The 16,618-nt window shown below is 41.4% G+C and overlaps 1 protein-coding gene across 2 annotated transcripts in view; it reads left to right on the top strand.

The window, feature by feature from the left end:
- Positions 1–963: 963 nt before the first annotated feature.
- SLC10A6 (solute carrier family 10 member 6) overlaps positions 964–16,618 on the top strand; it is a 62,922-nt gene continuing 47,267 nt past the window's right edge. For both annotated transcript variants that reach the window (XM_070372656.1, XM_070372655.1), the window contains exons 1-2: positions 964–1,096; positions 5,277–5,442. The gene's annotated coding sequence lies outside the window, so the exon portion shown is untranslated. The remainder of the gene's footprint in view (positions 1,097–5,276; positions 5,443–16,618) is intronic.

The raw sequence follows: 16,618 nt of genomic DNA, 5'->3' as shown, positions 1-16,618 counted from the left end.
TGCACATTTTTGTTCTGCAAAATAACACCAAATTGCTCTCCAAATGGCTATACCAATATATACTTCTAGTGGTTTATGAGTATATTGGACATTTGCCTTTTTGTTTGTTTGTTCATTTTTGGGGCTGCCTAGAACCATAACCTCATGTCTATGGTTTTGTGAGCTAAAAAGCCAGATTCTTGCTCTGCCTGATCCCAAGAGCCTGGGCATAGGCATGTAGCCAAAATATACCAACTGAATGCTTTCTCCTGGGACATTTAATCTGGAGCAAGAGAGGCAGAGAAGCCAAGCTGGTGTGGCATTGATTTCAGTGACAGTGTCATGGCATCCAGTGTCCAGAGGCAGAGGTGGAAGTAATATTGATGGCATCAGGTTCATCTTCACAGACCCTTCCCAAGATATTATTTTAGCTGTGATTCTGGGTTTCTTGAAGTTGCTGGACTGACCTGTTTTCTAAATTTTATTCTTCAGCCTTCTTATTCATATAGTTCATACTGTGAGCTCTCCAGTAGTCTTTCAACAAATTCCAGCTCTCCTACCAGAATTGAGTGTGGTGCACTGTTTTCTAACTGTTAATCTCAATACATCAAGGCTTATGAAATCAATATAGTGGGTCTTAGCAACATTTTAAAAATGAAATACTATAGAATAGAAATATTGGTGTTCATTGACTGTGATAAGGGAAAGGATTGTGTCATGAGACATATACACATATAAACATGCACATATATGTCCTAAGTTGCTAAGTAAAATGCTTTTATTATTTTAGGTTATCATTCAGAGATTTGAAAAATAGTGACCTAGTGTTTAAGATCATGAGCTTTGGAATTGACTTGCCAGCCATATGGCATTGGGCAAGTTACTTTAGCTCTGTACTTTACTGTCCTAATTTGTAAACTGGTAGTATTCAGAGACTGCTAGTTTTCTACAAAAATTATTTCCCCCTTTTTTCAAAGCTATGGTATTTTTTGAAAATCAGTTCAAGCTGCTGCAAGAGGATGCCAAAGACTGGGTGGCTTAAACAACAAGCGTTTGTTTCTCACAGTTCTGGAGGCTGGAAGTCCAAGATCAGGGTGCCAGCATTGTCACATTCTTGGTGAGTGCCCATGTTCTGGTTTACAGATGGTCGCCTTTTGTTCTGTCTCACATGATAGACAAAGAGATCAGTTCTCTTGTATCTCTTAAGGGAACTACTCCTATTCATGAGCGCTCCACCATCATGACCTAAATACCACCCAAAGGCCCCACCTCCAAATAATACCATAGTAGGGAATCCCCCTTCAACATGAATTTTGGGGGACACAAACATTCAAATCCACAGTTGTGTGATAGCTGAGCACATGACTGTACAGCTAGGCCGTATTTGCTAGTTGACTTACACTAAGTGTGGGGATGTAGCTAAGTTCTTGCCAATGGAATATGTTCCCTTTTCACATCTGAACCTTGAAAGGCATTGTGTATACCTCCTCCATTACCCTTTCCCTTTCTTGGTGGGTGGAACCCTGACGTGGTTGTCATCCAGCTTTGGCCATGTAGACGTAATGTAGACCAAATAGACAACAAAATGGAGGGGACCTGGGTCTTTGAGTTCACCAATGTTTGCTACTCACATCAAGAGTATTGAATATGAGAGAAATGTCTTTGTTTTCTAAGCCATTGCATTTTGAGTTCTTTTTGTTGTATAAATACTGTCTTTACCCCACCTAGTACACTATCTCATGAGCTATTGAGTATTATTTGAGCAATTCCTCATGTATAATAAGTGCTAAGTATGGTTAAAGTCAAAGTGTTAGTCGCTCAGTCATGTCTGACTCTTTGCAACCCCAGGGACTATAGCCTGCAAGCCTCCTCTGTCCATGGAATTTTCCAGGCAAGAATACTGGAGTGGGTAGCCATTCCCTTCTTCTGGGGATCTCCACAACCCAGGGATCTAACTTGGGTCTCCCACACTGCAGGCAGATTATTTTACTGTCTGAGACCCCAGTAAAGTCTCAATAATTTATAAATAAGGTATACCTGTTATTAATTTTTTTTGAAATCAAGAACTCTGATTAGTAAGATGAAGGGTGAATTTGGCTCAATGGTTTCTTATGAGGGGTGATTTTTTTTCCTCCTCCCTCTCCCCCTCAGGGAATGTTTGGCAATGCCTAGAAACATTTTTGGTTACTTTAACTGAAGGGTATTACAAAGGCCTCCAGTGGGTAGAGTTCAGTGATGCTGCTAAATATTCTACAATATACAGGACAGCACCCCTCCCCCAGCCCCCACATATAATATAGAGCTCCAAATGGTTCAAGGCTAAAACCCTGATTTGGCTGATTGGTTTAAGCTATTCTGAATACAAGAACAGAAGTTAGGGTCAAATTGTGTGACTGAGAATTACGAGGTGGGGTATTTCTGCAAAAGAAATGCCATGCTATTTTACCATGGCAGGAGGAGAATGGCAGCTGGGCAGCAGTGAATAGATGTCTCCAGTTACCTTTTTGACCACTCCCATTCATTTACACCCTTCTTTTTATATATAAACCCACTCACTTATTCCTCAAAATCATAACCAGTTCCAAGTCCAGGATTTCAGAGTGACACACAGTCGTTCTCTTTAGCATGGATCTTGTGACCAATAGCTAAGTAATATGCCATTAACTCTAACATAATTGTTATATCATGATGGAGAGAGAACAGAATGGATACATATAAGACCATCTTTCATCCCACAGATAGACAGTCTTGGATCATAGCACTGCCATTCCTTCCTTGGTGTTTGGGGACAGATAGCAGGGAAGTTGCTGAATCTATTCAGACTTCACTGAGCCACCAATCCACCATTATGGAGCCCAAGGTGAAACTGAATTATGATTTTTCTTTTGCTTCACTTGGGAGTTAAAGGGGCAGGAAGCAAGACAACAGAGGCACTGACAGGAAGGCTTCGTGATGTTTTCATTGTCTCTCAGAACAGATATAATCTATGAAAAGAACCTAGGGACCATGGTTTATTTTATTTTTAATCATGGGCATATTCTTCCCATGTAGCTTAGTCGGTAAAGAATCTGCCTGAAATGCTGGAGACCTGGGTTCGATTCCTGGGTTGGGAAGATGCCCTGGAGAAGGAAATGGCAACCCAGTCCAGTATTCTTGCCTGGAGAATCCCATGGACAGAGGAGCCTGGCAGGCTACAGTCTACGGGGTTGCCAAGAGTCAGACATGACTTAGCACTGTCTTAGAGAAGGAGAAAGTTGCCAGTGTATCAGTTTTGGATTTTCTACTAATAGGCTCACTTCCTCCATTCATGTACTCCTTTCAGTTTCGATCTCTCTCTCTCCTCTTCAAGTCATCTACCTTCACTCTCCAGACTTGTTTTTCACTTTGAGACTTTCCCAGTATTGGAATGTAGGTGTAGCCGCCTTCATACACTGCAATTGTAGGTGCCATTTGTCCTACATCAAATCAACTCTGTCAAAACAACTTCTTCCAAGTGCCAGAAACAAACTCCCTCTCATCATTTTAGGGATTGCTCACCAAATGGGTATTTCCGTTGGAATTTAGTCTCTTGCTCTCACCACGTATGTGGAACAGCTACGAAAAGAATAACCTGAACCCAACAAATAACCAAACACGTCCTGAGCTTCATTACCTGAACCGCCTCCTTCCCCAGGAGCTCTGTTGCGTCAAACTTTGGGTGTTCCCACGAGAGTGACTGTCAGATCTCGAGCACTGCAGTTGTTGTTCCGTTGCTATATCATGTCCAACCCTTTGTGATCCCACAGCAGCCCGACAGGCTCCTCTGTCCTCTGCTGTCTCCTGGTGTTTGTTCACATTGATGTCCATTGAGTCAGAGATGCTGTCTAACCATCTAGAGGGTGCCTGAAGAACTATGGATGGAGTCATAGCATTGTACAGGAGGCAGTGACTAAAATCATCCCAAAGAAAAAGAAATGCAGGAAGGCAATGTTGGTCATCTGATGGAGGCTTTACAGATAGCTGAGAAAAGAAAAGTAAAAGGCAAAGGAGAAAGGGAAAGATATACCCAATTGAATGCACTGCAGTTTAACAATGTCAAAATTACTTTACATACATTACATTAAAATTAAAAGTCATACATAGCTGACTTCATTTCATTCAAGAGAAAAGGTAGGTAGTTTCATAATAGTGGTCTCCTTTCATCATGGAATTACATGACTGTTGGTGGCTCAGACAGTAAAGCGTCTGTCTACAATGCGGTAGACCCGGGTTTGATCCCTGGGTTGGGAAGACCCCCTGGAGAAGGAAATGGCAATCCACTCCAGGACTATTGCCTGGAAAATCCCATGGACAGAAGAGCCTGGTAGGCTATAGTCCATGGGGTCGCAAAGAGTCGGACACGACTGAGCTAATTCACTTTTTTTAGCATTTGAAAGAAATTACTAAATTTTATTAACAAAAGTCTTTGCAAAGAAAATCCAAAAACTGTAAGCAGGAGCAAAGAACTTTATTTTTGGTACTGACATAGTTATTTTTCTCAGTTAGATGTAACAGATGTTAGTAATAATAATAACTAATAATAATTACAACACAAAAGCTAATATTTAATGAGCACTTAAATGTCCCAGACATGGTAGCTAAAAATGGTCTGATCAAAAAACCTAGAAATTTATACCAGATGCTTGAGATTGATCCTGGGTTTTCCTACAAAATACTTGAACTCAGTGGCACTCTATATTTTTATTAAATTTGGCTACTGGACTCGGTACGTGAGCTCCTGGTTGAGCAGTTAAAGGTAGAGAAAAAATAGCCATGGCTTTAGGGCTTAACCTCTGGTAAAAGTGTCGAAAGAAAAGGTAAATGGCCACTTTCATCATGACTGTCAAATGTCCCGACTTTCCTGCTTCCACCCATTTTTGGTAGTTGATTGCTGAGTTTTGCTTATGTATTTTTTTAGGAAGACCTCTATAAAGTAACTTACAACCTACTGTGAGTGCTAGGAAATATTCTTTATATTTAAGATCATGAATGTTTGAATCATGTAATTTCTTCAAAACAAAGGAGTTATTCAGACATGTAAATTAGGACATTACCTTTCTAGTAACATTTGTATCGTTGATATCATTACCTTTTCATGAACATTTGTATCAGTTAGCAGATGTTTACTGTGCCCCTGTATTTCAGCACCTGAATTAAGGGTTTAGGAAGGTGAATAACAGCAACCAGGATGTGATTTTATTTTCTTTAAATTTTTTTCTTTTATTTTTTGGCTGCACTGGGTCTAGTTGCGGCATGTGATCTTTTGTTGCAACACGCAGGCTTCTCTCTGGTTGTGGCAACGGACTCCAGACTGGGCTTGCTTGGAAGTAGCTTCTGGTGCTTGGGCTTAGTTGCCCCACAGCATGTGGGGTCCTGTTTCCCGACCAGGGATTAAGTCCACGTCCCCTGCATTGGAAGGTGGATTCTTAATCACTGGACCACCAGGTAAGTCCCCAGGATGTGATATGTTGTTTCAATAGCAAGAATAATGTTTTGTACAAGGGAAGTTCATGAACTTTTATTGTTTTATTTTTCGTATGTAGTCTGGACCCTGGAGTCAATGACCATCATCTTGCCTTGTCATTTATTAGCTTAGCCCATGGTAGGTTGTTTAACTTCTATAAATCTCTCTATATTCATGGGTAAATGAGACTAAAAAAAGGTACCTACATGACAGGATTGTTGAAAAGACTAAATGAGGTGTATAGGGGAGGAAAAAATTATCTTTTTTCTCTCCCCATCTTGAGTTCTCCAGCTGGGACCTTGTAAATTAGACTAAGGAAAGACTAACGAGAGAAAAACAAGTTTATTAACATATGTGTCACACATACGCATGGGAGTACTCACAAATTAGTGACTCAAAGAGGTGGTTAGAACTTTGCCTTACATACCACCTTAAAGGAACAATACAGTGTTAGAGACATGACAAAGGAAAAGGAGTTTTAGCTTCTAGAGGTGGGAAGGCAAACATATGGGGAAACCAATGGTAGCTAGCTAAGGTTTGTTGGGTAGGTTCCTCTAGGCTTAAAAGGGTCTAGAGTTGTCTCCAGCGATTAGCTCCTATCTTCCTGGTAGAGAGGGGACAGGAAACACTTTTATAACTTTATGTCCTACTTTTAGGCAAATAGGAGGAGGGTAAGGAACTCTTCTTGTATCTGCTTCTTCTTAATTGATTTCTGCTCAAAATAATCTTTATGCCAAAGTGGTATATTTGGGGGTGTCAGATTCTGTTCATCTTCATATATAAAGGACCTATCATAAGGCCTGACACTTATAGGAAGAGCTAAATGGTAGCTATTTTTACTGATATTATCATAGAAAATCAGAATCAGTCATTTGCTTTCATGGCTGACAAACTCCATTAATCGCATTTGTTACAGTTTGTGGATTTTCTTCTCATAATTCTAGGGTTTAGACTGGCTACACGAATGTATGGTTATAATCTTAACTACATCTGATTTGATGAGCTGAGGCCAGAAAAGATCCTGGGAAAAGGACTGTCAGTACTATTATAAATAGCAGGGCACCAGTGCAGGGTAAACAGGTATTTCCAGTTGGTTTTGAGATGCTTCATTTTCCCTTTGGGTTATTTTATCCTGAGGGTGGAGTGGGTGCTGTTTTGGGCTAACCCCATTACCATCCTTCTCTAGGTCCTGACTCTGCCCATCAGTCCTTCCCACACCCTTGCATTCCATTTTCTGCAGGTATCTCTTCCTGGAAACTTTGCTATTTGTTAGGTTTTCTTATAAAAACCTGTGAACAAAGACAATGGTTGAGTCATCTCAACAATCTGGCTCCTCATGGAGTCATCAACTTTTAGAAAGCTGTTTGAAATAACCACAGCTTCAGATATAGGGAACAAATTTAGGGTCACCAAGTGGGGCAGGGGAGGCGGGATGGACTGAGAGACTGGGGCTGACACGCACACACTTCTATGTGTAAGTGAAAGTTGCTCAGTCGGGTCCTGCTCTTCGAGATCCCCTGGAATGGTCCATGGGATTCTCCAGGCCAGAATATTGAAGTGGGGAGCCGTTCCCTTCTCCAGGGTATCTGCCCAACCCAGTAAAATAGAAAACTAATGAGAATCTACTGTATACCACTGGGAACTCTACTCAATGATCTGTGGTGATCTAAATGGGAAGGAAACCCAAAAAAAGAGGGGATATGTGTATACGTATATGGGCTGCCGTCTGTGGGGTCACACAGAGTCGGACACGACTGCAGCGACTTAGCAGCAGCAGCAGCAGCATAGTTGATTCACTTTATTATACAGCAGAAACAAACACAGCAGAGTAAAGCGACTCTACTCCAATACAAAGTTTTTTAAAAGGGGGGAGGTTGGGAGAGGGTTGGATTGGGAGTTTGGGATTTGCAGATGCAGACTGGTATATATAGAATGGATAAACAGCAAAGTCCTACTGTAGAGCACAGGAGACTATATTCAGTAGCCTGTGATAAACACAATGGAAAAGAATATGCAGAAGAATGTATACATATGTATAATTGAGACACTGTTGTGCAGCAGTACTTAACACAATGTGGTGAACTTTATGTTGATAAAAAGTAAATTAAAAAAAAAAAAGAAAATCATATTACTCCTTCCCTCTCATATAATAGATTTTCTGGAATTTTTTACACAGGGACTGATTAGATTAATTGTTGATTAAAATAATCTCCATGTAAACATCTACGTGTGCCATTCTAAATTCTCTGTAATTCACCTACCTGCTCTGTTTATAAAACAAAGAATGTCTTCTTAAAAAAGAAAGAACCACAACTTACTCTTCTTTTACTCCGTTTAGTTCCCTTTCTCTTGATTATGCAAATAGTAATTCATAGTTATTTCAAAGATGTTAGATAGTAGAAAAATAAAGAAGAAAGATCTTCCATATAGAAGGAATCACTGTGAAGATGTTAGAGCCTTTCCATTTGGTCTCTTTTGGTGCTGTTTAACGTGGCTGGGAGCATTCTATCTATGGCAGTTGATCTAGATTTGTTTTGCTTAACCTCCTAACATAAACGTTTCTCACTGTTAGAATGTTTATATTTTAAGAACTCCATCCTATCTCATTGTACTGTAAACTTACTTAAATTAGACTCACTTTGGGCATTTAAGTTGTTCTCAGTTTTCAGCTTTTATAAATAAGAATGCTATTATAAATAAGAATGTATTTATAAATAATAGTGCTATTATAAACAGGAACGTTTATAATAATAATAAATTTTTGCCAGTATTTCAGCTTATTTATTACAACACCTGCTTTTGTTTTGTTTGTTGGAAGAGTTTTAATCACAGTTTTGATTTCATTATTTGTGATTGGTCTATTCCTAGTTCCTGTTTCTTCCTAGGTCAGTCTTGGAAGCTTGTACCTTTCTAAGAATTTGTCCACTTCTTCCAAGTAGTCCATTTTATTGGCATATAGTTGTTTGTAGTAGTTGCTTATGATCCTTTGTATTTTTGCAGTGTTGTCACTTCTCCTGTTTCATTTCTATTTTTATTGATTTGAGTCCTCTCCCTTTGTTTCCTTGATGAATCTGACTAAAAGTTTATCAGTTTTGTCAGTCTTCTCAAAGAAACAGCATTAAGGTTCATTGATCTTTGCTATTGTTTTCTTGGTCTCTGTTTCATTTATGACAGCTCCTTAGACTGACAGTGATGAAGCTGTCAGTACCTTATTGCCAGACATTTTCCTGAAAGATTGTATGAGTTTTCACTCCTGTCTGCAGCATATGAGAATGTCTTTTTCACTCAACTCTTATTTACTAACAAGTGACATTCATTTTAAAATAGTTTTGTTTTTTTAGGAAACACAAAGTTATCTTTTTTTCGATTAAAAAAATTTTTTTCAGCCGAACTACATGTCATGTAGGATCTTAGTTCCCTGACCAAGGATCAAACCCGTGCACCCTGCACTTCCAGCATGAAATCTTAATCACTGGACCACCAGGGAAGTCCCTACATGTTAATGTAATGTACGTAAAAAATTATTAGTGATTACTATGCTTGTTAACTCTTTTCTGAACTTTCTGTTCAAGTATTGGGTTCTTTTTTTCTGTGAGGTGCTAGTATGTTTTCCCACTGGTTTCTGCAACTTTATTGAAGAAAAATAAATCAATTACTAGCAAAGCTATTAGTTGATCACTCATCCATTGACAACTTGCATCATTTATTCTGGGCTATATTAAACAGTATGTTATTGGAAAAATAGATTAACAGCTTCAAGCGTCCTACAATTTAAATGAAAATTACAAGATGTTTGAGGCTCTATTTTGGAATACAAAGGGTATTTGACTTCCAATTTGCACTGTCTGTAGGATAAAAACAGGTCATTCCTTTATTGACATATATAAAATACATCTGATTTTCTGTTCTGCTGATGCTACCAGCTCAATACCAGTTCTGCAGCCACATCTGTGATGAGCATAAAGTATATCATGTAATCTCAAATCTCTTACAGTGGAAGGCTTAAACAAGAGTGGCATGGACGCTGCTGGAGTAATACTGCTTCATTTGAAGTGACAACCAAGCCTCCATTTCTCTCTCCCTCAGATGATTCTTCAGCATGTTGGAACTGTGAAGAATGGTTTTAGCCTCATAACCACATTAGAGTGAAGACTTTGGCCATATAGTATGCATCTTCCATTTTTAAAAAACTCCGACTCTTGGGCAAGTGTTCTCTTTTAACTCCTTCCCAGTTTCTAAGAGCAGTTATTGTCTAAAGCTGGAAGAACTTATAAGTCTTCTCAGATGAGTATGTGAATGAATGGAGGGAGATAAACAAAAAATAAAAAGACAAGGCCTGAGAGGGCAGCAGCCTGATAAGAAAATTTTTTAAAAAATGTAACAGATTTATTCCGTCTATCATGTGAGTTATTCTGACCTTAAGGCAGTATCACATGGCATACTTCTGAGTCTATTCCTGAGATACTCTGTTGTGCTTATCTCTGTGTTATAGATCCATGCAGGGATCTATAGTACTCAGGGATTCAGTTCAATTCAGTTCAGTCGCTCAGTCGTGTCCGACTCTTTGGGACCCCATGGACTGCAGCACGCCAGACCTCCCTGTCCATCACCAACTCCCGGAGTTCACCCAAACTCATGTCCACTGAGTCGGTGATGCCATCCAACTGTCTCGTCCTCTGTCGTCCACTTCTCCTCCTGTCTTCAGTCTTTCCCAGCATCAGGGTCTTCTCAAATGAATCAGTTCTTCGCATCAGGTGGCCAAAATATTGGAGTTTCAGCTTCAGCATCAGTCCTTCCAATGAACACCCAGGACTGATTCCTTTAGGATTGATTGGTTGGATCTCCTTGCAGTCCAAGGGACTCTCAAGAGTCTTCTCCAACACCACAGATCAAAAGCATCAGTTCTTTGGTGCTCAGCTTTTTTTATAGTCCAACTCTCACATCCATACCTGACTACTGGAAAAACCATAGCTTTGACTAGATGAACCTTTGTTGGCAAAGTAATGTCTCTGCTTTTTAATATGCTGTCTAGGTTGGTCATAGTTTTTCTTCCAAGGAGCAAGAATCTTTTAATTTCATGGCTGTAGTCACCATCTGCAGTGATTTTGGAGCCCCCAAAAATAAAGTCTGTCACTGTTTCCATTGTTTCCCAATCTATTTGCCATGAAGTGATGGGACCACATGCCATGATCTTAGTTTTCTGAATGTTGAGTTTTAAACCAACTTTTTCACTCTCCTCTTTCACTTTCATCAAGAGGCTCTTTAGTTCTTCTTCACTTTCTGCTGTAAGAGTGATGTCATCTGCTTATCTGAGGTTATTGATATTTTTCCTGGCAATCTTGATTCCAGCTTGTGCTTCCTCCAGCCCAGCATGAGAATACAACATTCTCATGATGTACTCTGCATAGAAGTTAAATAAACAGGGTGACAATATACAACCTTGACGTACTCCTTTCCCAATTTGGAACCAGTGTGTTGTTCCATGTCCAGTTCTACCTGTTGCTTCTTGACCTTCATATAGATTTCTCAGGAGGCAGGTCAGGTGGTCTGGTATTCCCATCTCTTTCAGAATTTTCCATAGTTTTTTGTGATCCACACAGTCAAAGGCTTTTGCATAATCAATAAAGCAGAAGTAGATGTTTTTCTGGAACTCTCTTGCTTTTTTGATGATAAAATGGATGTTGGCAATTTGATCTCTGTTTCCTCTGCCTTTTCCAAATCCAGCTTGAACATCTGGAAGTTCATGGTTCATGTACTGTTGAAACCTGGCTTGGAGAATTTTGAGCATTACTTTGCTAGCGTGTGACATGAGTAGAAATGTGCAGTAGTTTGAGCATTCTTTGGCGTTGGGGATTAGTACTCAGGGTATTAGTACTCAGGGTATTAGTACTCAGGGATCATCTGGGTTTCGATCTCAGAGCAGTGAACAAGTGAGTAAAAGAACTGAAGAATAGTTAAGGCAGGTGACCACTGTAATCTTAGGATTTTGAGACAAGTGCTGCCATTCCTGTTGATGTTTGGATGATGAAGTCTTTTTTTGAAAAAATATGTATTCTTTTGGCTACCTCAGTTTTATTAATAGTCGCAGCTCTCGGGTTCCTTGCTATGTCATGTGTATCCTTTGTTGCGGTGTTCGGGCTCTCTAGTTGTGGCACGCAGACTCCAGAGCGCCCAGCGTTCAGTGGTTGTGGCATGTGGGCTCTCTCGTTGGGGCTTGCGGGCTCCAGAGTACATGGACTCTGTTGCTCTATGACATGTGGGATCTTACTTCTCTGACCAGGAATCAAACGTGCATCCCCTGTTTTGCAAGGTGGATCACCAGGGAAGATCTCGATGATAAATTCTTAGGGTAAATGTAGCCTTAGGTGGTTTGAAGAGGTAGTGTTAGGAAAATGAATTGTCACAAATTCATACCACCTTGATATGGACTGTCATTAGGTCCCATAATTGTGGCTTGCCAATGAAATATCATCCCCAGCTTGACCTGCAGAACATTGTGCTGGAGGATCATGGGCCAGATCACTAAAGTGAAAGTTGCTCAGTCATGTCCTACTCTTTGTGATCCCATGGCTGTAGCCCGCCAGGCTCCAATGTCCATGTGATTCTCCAGGCAAGAATAATGGACTGGGTAGCTGTTCTCTTCTCCAGGGGATCTTCCCAACCCAGGGATTAAATCCAAGTCTCCTGCATTGCAGGTGCATTCTTTACCATCTGAGCCACGAGGGAAGCCCCCAAATCACTAAGTTCCTTATTAATTCATCACCTTAGTCTGTGCTTTTTGTCTGGCTCCTCACTGTCAGTGTCTGACAGTGTCTCCTCCTATCTCAGTGTCTGCCCAAAGGTCTGGCCCAAACTCTTGATTATCTGGGTGCTAGGATTGTCTCTTCATCTCACACCGGCTCTGCCAGACACAGGCACAGAGGGCCTTGGAACCTCCTCAAACTGCAGCCATGGCCTCCTCCCTGCCTGCCTGACAACTGGTGTATCCCTGGCCCTATGTACTCATACACACAACACGAGGTGATAGTATTTTTATTTTTAAGGTATTTTTTTTGGTCGTACCATGTAGCTTGTGGGATCTTAGTTCCCTGACCAGGGACTGAACCCAGGCCACAGAAGTGAGAGCCTGGAATCCTAACTACTAGGCCACCAGGGCACTCTCTGTAGGATTATTTAGAAAATAGATTTTATTAAAGTACAGCTGATTTACAGTGTTGTATATCTCAGGATTCTTCCATGTTTGCGTGCACATCTCTCAGCCAAGATGAATTTCACCGAAGAGGCCTATGGGTAGTTAGCATCATTTAGCATCACTCCTCTTTTGACCTCCAAGGAGCAGTTCTGCAAATATGCAGTCGGGGAGGTCTCCTGACTTAGAGAATGAGAAATACGTGGTCTCCCATCGGGTAGGGCACAGCCTTCTCCCTAATCATCCTATTTTCATTTTGGATTGTCTACCCTGAGGGGGCCCATCTACCTCCTGCCTCAAATCTCTGAGAGAGGTAGACCCTGAGAAATCTTTATTGGGAAGACATAAGGTCTGTTTTCTGTACCTTCTTCAGGCTGGCAAGGGGCTTTAGACCCTACCTAGTTGGGGGTCGTGGAGCTCTTTCCCTTCTCATTAAAGGGCCCCAGTGTGAATTCCATTGTTATTTTGACAAAATCTGCTCTGGGGAGTGTCTGGAGTCCCTGTATCACCATTGTCCTGTGACGCCCAAGAGAAAACAAAGTAAATAGTTAGATTAGAGAGGCAGAAGCTAAAGACTAGTAAAAGATTATTATAATCAGAGACTCAAACAAGGGTAGAAATCTGGTTGTACAAGGTCAACATATTTTTGATAATCTCAGGCTTAAAATTTTAGTATTTTTCTATTTCTCTAGTAATTCTCTGTTTCTAAAATGGAAGGTCTGATCCTTTTGGTCCCAGGCCTTCTTCTTGGACTGAAAGGTCTTAGTTTCAGATTTGCAACAAGTATGGAAGACAGTAGAGCACTAGGCAAAATGTAACATAAATTAGTGTATTAAAAAGCAGAGACATAACTTTGTTGACAAAGGTCCATATAGTCAAAGCTATGGTTTTTCCAGTAGTCTTGTACAGATAGATGTGAGAGTTGGACCGTTAAGAAGGCTGAGTGCTGAAGAATTGATGCTTTCGAACTGTGGTGCTGGAGAAGAGTCTTGAGAGTTTCTTGAGCTGCAAGGAGATCAACCAGTCAATTCTAAAGGAACTCAACCCTGAATTTTCACTGGAAGGACTGATGCTGAAGCTGAAACGCCAATACTTTGGCCACCTGATGCGAAGAGCTGACTCATTTGAAAAGACTCTTCATGCTAGGAAAGATTGAGGGCAGGAGGAGAAGCGGGCAACAGAGGATGAGATGGTTGGATGGCATTACTTACTTAATGGACATGAGTTTGAGCAAACTCTGGGGGACAGTGAAGAAGAGGGAAGCCTGGCTCGCTGCAGTCCATGACGTTGCAAAGAGCTGGACATGACTTAGTGAACAACAAGGCATAGAAAAGCAAGGCAATCATTAGCTTCATACTAGCACCAGTCAGGGACGTATTTAAATCACCCAGCATGGACAGAGAAGCTCAGTGAATTCTAAGAGGAAGGGTCAGGGCAAAGTGAAAGTGAAAGTGAAGTCGCTCAGTCGTGTCTGACTCTTTGCGACTCCATGGACTGCAGCCTGCCAGGCTCCTCTGTCCATGGGCTTTTCCAGGCAAGAGTACTGGAGTGGGCTGCCATTTCCTTCTCCAGGGGATCTTCCCAACCCAGGGATCAAACCCAGGTCTCCCGCATTGTAGGCAGATGCTTTTACCATCTGAGCCACCAGTGAAGGGTCAGAGCAAAAAAGAGAATAATTATCTAAATCTACCAGACCGTGTCAAATATTCTGTAACTGGATTGAAGTACTGGGAGGCAAAAGGAAGATAGTAGCTATGGACACTTAGCCTAGGGTCTTAAGGGTTTTTTTTTCATTTTTTCTTTTGTCCTTTTTAAATAGTAGTTTCAGATCATGCACTGGAATTTTCAGGTTCTGGGTCCTCTGGATCCTGGAGAAAGGGGTGGATATCTATATCAACTATATCACAGAGATAGTTGGAATGTGGGTCTTCAGGGTCCTGTAATATATCAGTGGAGAACAGGTTTAATCCTGGACAGATGAGCCCGGCTGGAAACCCCTGGAGTTTGACTGTCATAGGCGCACACAACAGGGCTTGGTAAGGACCTTTCCATTTTGGGAGTAGCTAGTCTCTGGGGGACTCATTTTTCCTGGTCTGTAAGAGTACCCAGTCTCCAGGTTTTACAACAGGGTAACTCAGACGGTCATCTGCAGCAGGCTGTACTCGGTTGCCATATTCTTGTGTGGCCTTCTGGACCTGGTCCAGATTTATAATGTGTTAATATTTAAGATGAGCCTGGGTTTCTTGATCAGTTAGCATGTCCAGAGTAAGGAATGGCCTTCTGTCGGTCATTTCGAAAGGGCTTAACTTGGTGGTGGTTCTAGGAGCTGCCCTGATCCTTAAGTGGGCTGTTGGCAGCAGGTGATACCACAACTCTGACATATCTTGACAGAGTTTGCCCAAAGTTTTCTTTAGTGTATGATTAACCTATTCCACTTTTCCTGAGGACTGAGGTCTCCAGGATAAATGGAGGTGGTATTTAATTCCTAAAGCCTGTGAAAGCTCTTGCGTGACCTTTGTTACAAATGAAGGCTCATTGTCATTCTGAAGGTGATGAGGCAACCCGACTCTAGGAATAATTTCCTTTAGGAGCAACTTAGCAACTTCAGTTGCCTTCTCTGCTCTAATGGAGACAGCCTCTATCCATCCAGTAAAGGCATCCATAAAGACTAGTTAAGTATGTAAAGCCCTGAAAAGAGGGCATCTGAGTGAAATCTAATTGCCTGTCCTCTCCTGGATGAGTCCCTCATCACTGGACTGGGCTAGCAAGAAGGGGAGGCTTGAAGGTACTTCCTAGATTATGGGTGGCACAAAGGGCACAGGCTCGAGTAACTCTTACGTTGTCACCAGGAGCCCTTTCCCTGTAAAACATCAGAAAACAATCATAGACCTTGCATCTCCCCCAGATGGAGAGAATCATGTAGCCCTTTACTAATTTTCCATTGGTCAGAGAGAGGTATGAGCGATTTCTGATCTATGTGCCGCCAGCCATCTGTTTCTAGTTCCTTTTCTAAGGCCTGGGTGAACAAGTGTGGGCTGTCCTGAAACCCCTGAAGCAATACTGTCCAGGTATATTGTGGTATTTGACCTGAGTTGGGGTTAGTCCACTTGAAGGCAAACAGATAGTATGATGAGGAAAGAACTGGGATGCAAAAGAAGGCATCCTTAAGGTTGAGTACAATAAACCATTTAGCGTCCTTAGGGATTTGCGTTAATATGATGAAAGTGAAAGAGAAGAGTGAAAAAGTTTGCTTAAAGCTCAACATTCAGAAAACTAAGATCATGGCATCTGGTCCCATCACTTCATGGGGAATAGATGGGGAAACAGTGGAAATAGTGTCAGACTTTATTTTGGCGGGCTCCAAAATCACTGCAGATGGTGATTGCAGCCAGGAAATTAAAAGACGCTTACTCCTTGGAAGGAAAGTTATGACCAACCTAGATAACATATTCAAAAGCAGAGACATTACTTTACCAACAAAGGTCTGTCTAGTTAAGGCTGTGGTTTTTCCAGTGGTCATGTATGGATATGAAAGTTGGACTGTGAAGAAAGCTGAGTGCTGAAGAATTGATGCTTTTGAACTGTGGTATTGGAGAAGATTCTTGAGAGTCCCTTGGACTGCAAGGAGATCCAACCAGTACATCCTAAAGGAGATCAGTCCTGGGTGTTCATTGGAAGGACTGATGCTGAAGCTGAAACTCCAATATTTTGGCCACCTGATGCAAAGAGCTGACTCATTTGAAAAGAGCCTGATGCTGGGAGGGATTGGGGGCAGGAGGAGAAGGGGATGACAGAGGATGAGATGGCTGGATGGCATCACTGACTCGATGAACATGAGTTTGGGTGAACTCCGGGAGTTGGCGATGGACAGGGAGGCCTCCGTGCTGTGATTCATGGGGTCGCAAAGAGTTGGACACGACTGAGTGACTGAACTGAACTGGAGGATTGGCCATTAGGGATGTATAGGG

The sequence above is a fragment of the Bos mutus genome, chromosome 6 (assembly GCF_027580195.1).
Source record: "Bos mutus isolate GX-2022 chromosome 6, NWIPB_WYAK_1.1, whole genome shotgun sequence".
Classification (NCBI taxonomy): domain Eukaryota; kingdom Metazoa; phylum Chordata; class Mammalia; order Artiodactyla; family Bovidae; genus Bos; species Bos mutus.
This window is presented reverse-complemented; position numbering and strand designations above follow the sequence as displayed.